Below are 6,694 nucleotides of genomic sequence, written 5' to 3' on the forward strand. Positions count from 1 at the left end.
ACAAGAAAAATACTAAGAGATAAGATTACATTAGTAGCATACTCTAGCATTATAGTGCATGACATGGGCATACTATTATGTTATATCCTGCTGTTGCTTTATAATACACAATTCACACAGATTAAATAAATAAATGTTACACTAAGTGCTAATGCACTTCAAAATATTCTTACATAAAAAATCCTGTGGTCCATGGATTATTATATTATTTTAAAAGGTATGCTTGGAGACAGAGGTTTCTGTCTGTAACCTTATTTTGTACACTTGTACATTTAGGTTTGCACCTGTAAACTTAATTTTGTAAGCTTGTACACTGAGGTTTCTGCCTGCAAACTTTGTTCTAAAGGTTTGCACATTCATTCTCAGGCTTACAAACATACTGTATTTTCACAAGCTGCAGGAGTCAAAAAACTTGTTTCTTGACACATTTACCGTACTATGTTTTGTAAGCACAGTTTTGTAAAAGAATCACATGGTCCATAAGAGGAGGGGCTGAGATGATTAACTTATCACCAATCAGCATTTTTGGAGCCGCTGCAGGGCACGTAATTGGTTACGTTGGTCTGTCAATCATGTGATAGTCGACTGCCGCTGGGAGCTAGGCCATACTGACAGCCCAGCTGAACCCCAGACCTCCCAAATGTACAAGTTTACATAATTAAGTTTACAGGTACAAACTAAAATATACAAGAATACAAAATAAGTATACAGATACAAACCTACGTTTCTAAGCACACCTTTTTATATAATATAGTACTCCATAGGGGTCTCCTTAGAGATGAGAATAGCCATTATATCTGCCAGGATGACAGCAAAGAAACATATGCACCTTCTCTAGCCCAGTTAATTATCAGCTCACACCATAATTAAGGCTGAAACATGTAGATGAGCATACATAATTAGCAGGCATTATGCAGTCCTAATGGGGGGAGTGAACAGGTGAACCTAGTGAACATGTATTCAGTCATCAGTTTATGAGCTAAGGATACTACAGTGGTACAGGAGAGTAAAGTTGATTACGTATGACCAAAATGTGTCCTTTCCCACAGTATATTGCCTTGAAAGTAAATGTAATGTGGTAGAGCTTGGGCAATGGGAATGCTGCAGTGTTACTGAGTAATCAAATCTACACATTTCATGTATGGCTGAGAGAGCTGTTGATATGACAGGATCGGAACGGAATAAATTCTCATACAGAACACATACAGTATATGCTGTATGGTATAAGATACAATATATTGTATGTGACATTTAGGCAATACACACACTAGTGCCTCAGTAATCAAAATGTAACTAACAATGTGGTGCATTATTGGCCTTTAGGGAAAAATCATTGATCATCCTGTGAGTATTGGTGCTGTGCCTTGTTTATGATGAGACATGAGAGGGCTAGGAAGCATTTGATCTTGTGTGGAGCACCTAATAATTGGGCACGTCATCACTGAATGAAACAATACTCCCAACGGCAGAAGCAATCCTGTCCAACATGACACGTCCTAAAATACAACAGTAGTAAATTTGGCACAGTGTATTAAAACAAAACAAAACAAAACAAAAAAAACTGCTGTGACTTTGCGTTTTTCTCTTCTATGTCTAACATAAAAGAGACATATTTTAAAAACAAGAACCAATTAATGCAGCTTACCAGTTATCTTTAAGAGCATTTGTGCCCTTGCTCATTTCCCGCACAAGTATGGGATGCAGGGTTGTGGGTGAGGGTGGAAGGGCATTTAATTTGTTGAGAAGAATCCACTTCATTTCGGGTGGCCCAATGAAAGTGAGATCAAAAGATTAGTTAATATTTAAAAACATTTATTAAACACAATGCTGATTGTGAGCAAACAGCAGAATTACACAGGATCCTTGCAGGCCACTGGCTAAGGCTGATAAGCTCCCATTAAAAGGTTGCAGTATCACATAGGCACCACTCAGGGCCTTGCTGGGAACAGAATAATATTTATTCCCACTCTGTTTGAAATCTAATTGTGATTTAACAGATCAGCCAGGGTTTTCTTAAGAGATAGCACATTGCCTTAGCATGAGTCTAATGGATGAGTGTTGAACCTCCTGCCGTGTGAGCAACACAGCTTGTAGGAATTGATGTTGGACGTGGGCTGTGAGCAGTTCAGTAGACCTTGCTGCAGCACTGAAACAAAATGCCCTTGTCCCTACATTGGGACTATTTCAGGAAGGACAATGCGAACATTCTGTGTTGATGATGAACAACCAGATATACAGTTGATCATTGAGGAGGTGATTTGTTTTGAAGGTCAAAGAATCCATCTGTTTTCTGGTCACATATTCAATATAACTATAGATTTTGTAGCCTCAGCAGCTTGAAACAGTGCACAGCACATGCCCTGCAGGAAATGTATCATCATAGTTTGTACTGAAGCCTTTAAAACAAGACATAGAGGGCTTTCAGGTGATGTAACACACCATCTCAGCAATTAGGCAATAGTGGCTGCTAGCCACTGGATTGAATTTCTAAACCTGCAGCTTCACTCCAACTGGAACATAATATGTGATACTGACATATTTGATACACTGGTCATTTAAATATCGATGCACTTGACTGATTTTATGTTTTGTTAATGTATGTTGTTGGGTGCCTGAAGATGTTCTTAGCATAATGGCCAAAAGGATCCAGGGTTAGCAAAGCCCTGTAAGTGCATGCCCAGCTATCCCTTTGAAATGCAGCATACTGTAAAACAGAACTAAATGGAAAAAGTAGGTGGCTTGTAGCTTACTACAAGCTTGCCACAAGGGCATGCGCAGAGGTCAGAAGATGAGCAAGGTTTAATCTCCTGTCTCAGTGTCTCTTTCTCATTAATTTCCAAAATCAACATGGTCATGCAAAATAGTTCTTTTCTAGCATAACCTGTCCCTAAGACAGTCAGAGGGCTAACCCTCTGCAGAGCCTTCTGTTAGAGGCCTGCTGTTCCCCAAGCTTAAGGGCTAGGCAAGTGTCATGGAGCAGGGAGAGGGAAGGGAGGGAGCAGCAGAGTGATTTGCTTTGTCCAGTACTTCTATATTGTTGCTTAAAGGTAGAAAAGCATTTTATAATTGCAGTCAGTTTACCATTTACTGTGGTTTTACTGGGCAGCTCAAAAGTATGAAAGTGTGTACCTGTGTGACTATAAGCAAAACATTTAGCAAAAAAAAGTGCTTTCAATGACCACCCTGAATGAATAATGGTTAAACATATTTTACTGTATGATACCTTTTATGAAACAATATTATGATTAAAGTAAGGTGGCAAACATTAATGTTACAAGAAATCATACCTGTATTTTTAAAAGGCCTAATGTAATTTAATAAATAATGGCTTCATAGCGCTCATAGTGACAGTAGCATTAAATTAGCTTACATTTTCTGGTAATACTGCCAGCAACAGAGCAAGCAAGAAAGAGATGTGGGCACTACGCTTACTAATTTTAGTATTGCTGACTTGAACAGCAGTACTTTTCAGTATTTGTGACATTGCCACAATGATGGGAAGGGAAGCAAAGTGGCCATCAAACAAGCAACAGTCCTTATCTGAAGACTGTTACTCTAGTAGGTTATCACAGGCCAGCTGTCCACCCAATCACTGCCAAGACCTTTCTTGGATATCTCTGAGACTGGTTCTTGTAAAAGTGCATGTGTGTGTGTGTGTGTGTGTGTGTGTGTCCTCTCGCATTTCCGCCTATTCTTCGCTGGATCATTCTTGCCTCCTCATCCTCTCGTCCCCACGCCCGGTGGTGTTCCTCACTGTTTTCTTCATTCATGTTTACACGCCCTGAGTTTCGTCCCTACTACCTTCGTTTCGGCCAGGTTTGTTTTCTGAGTTTGCTCCATGGTTGTTTCTATGTCTCTCGGTTACTCTGCCCCTTTTGGTTTGCATTGTGTATTTAGTCATTTTGTGTTCTTTCCTCATCTTTAGTGTTCTGTGTTTTCTGTTAGCCAGCTACGCTGTGTACTTACCTGACTGACTTACTTCTCACCTATCTGTCCTGGTCCTTTGTTTCCTGCCTGCTCTCCACACACTCAGGTCCTCCTGTTACCTGCCATCACCAGTCACCTACCTGCACATCCTGATCCTCTGGTCCTCCTGTTACCTGCCATCCTCCTGCCAACTCACCTGCCTGCCGTGGTCCTCTGTCCATCCTCATCTCTGCTGCTTCCCCAGTCCTCCTGGTTCCTTGCCCCAGTCCTCCTGGTTCTTGCTTGACCTAACCTGCGTTACCTGGTGTTCTTCCTGCCAGCCCCGTGCCTGCTCGACCTCCTGCCACCCAGCATAATTTATTTATTTAATAAACTTATTTCTATAGTTACTCCTGCTCTGATTCCTGAGTCTACTTCTGGGGTCCAAATCACATGCACAACCCATGATGATGGCTACTGATCACTATTGTTTACATAGCTAACCTGGTTTTTAGTGGTGCAGCAATCAGTACGCACCTACATCACTCATGGTTCCTATTGTGCTTGAAGAGTACCTACCCTGAAGTAGGACCTAAAAAGTGTGTGCTAAGAATTGTTATTGTTCCTAGTTCCTGCGGTGCGGACAAAGGAAAGGGGGTACTTTGTCCAATAGTTCTAAGAACTATGAAAAAGTCCAAAAGCACCTATAGATGGGAGCTTAAAGCCTATCTGCAGACACAAGCCTAGCCCTAGACAGGAAGTTCAATACTGACTGATTCTGCAAACTCCAGAGTATGTTTAGTGCCATTATTTTTTTCATCCAATGCCAACATTTTTAAAACTCTGCTTTCTACAATGTCTGTGCATGACAACTACAGTGTGGTTAAGACTGGGATAAGATAATTAACAAAAGGTTAACATTAGATATACTCTGTGCATGACTTTCGGATGGGCTACAAAACCATCTACCACCCTTATCTTTGCTTCATTTTATAAAGGGCACACTACTTCCTGCATTGGCACTGAACACTGGTACTGGACTAAATTGTGAGGTGCAAAATCTTACAGTAGGTGTAACCTGGGTAAAAATACTATGTATTATAGTTAAACATCCTTTGAAACTGCATCGCTTTTGAGCATTAGTTACTATAAGTAAATTGATTTCATAAGATAAATATGGTTAAAAGCTTTACGGTGACTTATTTCATGTTATTTTGAAGGTTCAAGGAAGTGTGTATAAAATATCATTATTGGTCATCCATTGGTAAAGGTAGTGACACCCAGGGAAAGGGGAGAAGAAAAAAAGGAGGGGGGGTAGTGAAAAAGAAAAAAATTTTATGCAGATGTGAAATATGCTAAGTATGTGGACTGTATCTTAGATTGTCAACTTGAGGATCTACTGTAAGATATTTGTCCTACATTGTTTGGAGTACATGACTGGATATTCTTAGGCACGGAGTTATCTTGGAGTTGTGTAACGTTATTGTGTCTAGCTTCGTAGCATAACTAGCTATCTTGTTAGCATTCTTTAGCTAAATGAATGTTGGTATCGGTAGTATACCCAACTTGGCTTACTCCCAAGAATGTATTCATTTTTTCTGACCTGAAATTCATGGACATTATCAGAGACAGTGCTACGTGAGTGACCAGTTAGATGGTACAACAGAGCCCGCTACTCCGGACCTTCCTGCTACTGTTTGCACCTGCACCTGAGGACTTGTGATTACTTCACTGTTGGAGGGCTAGTGTCACCCTTTTTTGTCATTTCTTTGGACACACGGAGGAGGTAAAGCTTCAGTCTTTGGACTACGAACTACTAAGTAAGGTACCGTTTTTATTTGGCTCTTATGAGTGAAATGGCTGCTTAGTTTTTGGCCTCATCACACCCGAGCATCCATCAGGCCTGCAACGGAGGTTAAACTTCAGTGTACAGGCTGATGTATCGTGAGTGTATGTGGTGTGTGGGCCCACTATATTTGTGTGTTTATTTGAAACATGGAAAATTGTGTTTTACAGAGAAATATAAATATATTTGCAAAAGGGATTGTTATTGTTTATGGTTTACCCTGATTTTTCTATTGAGTAAATTAAGAAGCATTAACTCTAGAATGTGTTTGGTTATTGCATACAGTACTTGTAGGACCTAAGGGCATATAATGTAGAGAGGTTTATTAGAGATTTAAGATTTATCAGTTATAGTTACTGTGAGTTAACTGAACTCAGGGCCTTTACCTTATAGGTGGGTTACATAGGGATTCTGAATATGAATTCTCACTGCTTGCATCCTGTCTCCTCCCAGTGATCAGTGCCTAAATTAAGCCACACCTTGGCCACAGGAGGAAATAGATGTGAGGCATTTTCGAAGGGCCTAGCATAAACATATATTGAAAGAACTCCACTGGCATTCAGAAGGAACCTATACTATTTTTTGCTACTTTTTCAGTATGATTCAGGGAGGTATCTTTTTTATTCTGTGCTGCACATTACAGGTTTGTATTGTCACAAAAAAGCAGCTAAAGAGAAACACTCAGAGGGATGTGTGAGTATGAGTTGAATGAATGGCTACAATAATTAATTGGGTATAAGATGCCATGTCGGGGAGAGCTAAATATTCAGGTATATGGTCTGTGAGGTTCCTGTTCTTCCTCTGGGAAGTCACAACTGAGTGAAATGACACAGAATCTCGACACTTTTACAGGCCATCCATAATGCATCTACAGATTAAAATTGAAGGCACACTTGAGGACCTATTGAGTGTGCATGCTTTGCACACACATGACACACACTT

At 40.2% G+C, this 6,694-nt stretch overlaps 1 long non-coding RNA gene across 2 annotated transcripts in view; it reads left to right on the forward strand.

The window, feature by feature from the left end:
• LOC109969929 (uncharacterized) overlaps positions 1-4,274 on the forward strand; it is a 20,952-nt gene extending 16,678 nt beyond the window's left edge. For both annotated transcript variants that reach the window (XR_002276336.1, XR_002276337.1), the window contains exon 3: positions 4,034-4,274. This is a non-coding gene — a long non-coding RNA (uncharacterized LOC109969929). The remainder of the gene's footprint in view (positions 1-4,033) is intronic.
• Positions 4,275-6,694: the final 2,420 nt, after the last annotated feature.

The sequence above is a fragment of the Monopterus albus genome, unplaced genomic scaffold, assembly GCF_001952655.1.
Source record: "Monopterus albus unplaced genomic scaffold, M_albus_1.0 scaffold186.1, whole genome shotgun sequence".
NCBI classification, from domain to species: domain Eukaryota; kingdom Metazoa; phylum Chordata; class Actinopteri; order Synbranchiformes; family Synbranchidae; genus Monopterus; species Monopterus albus.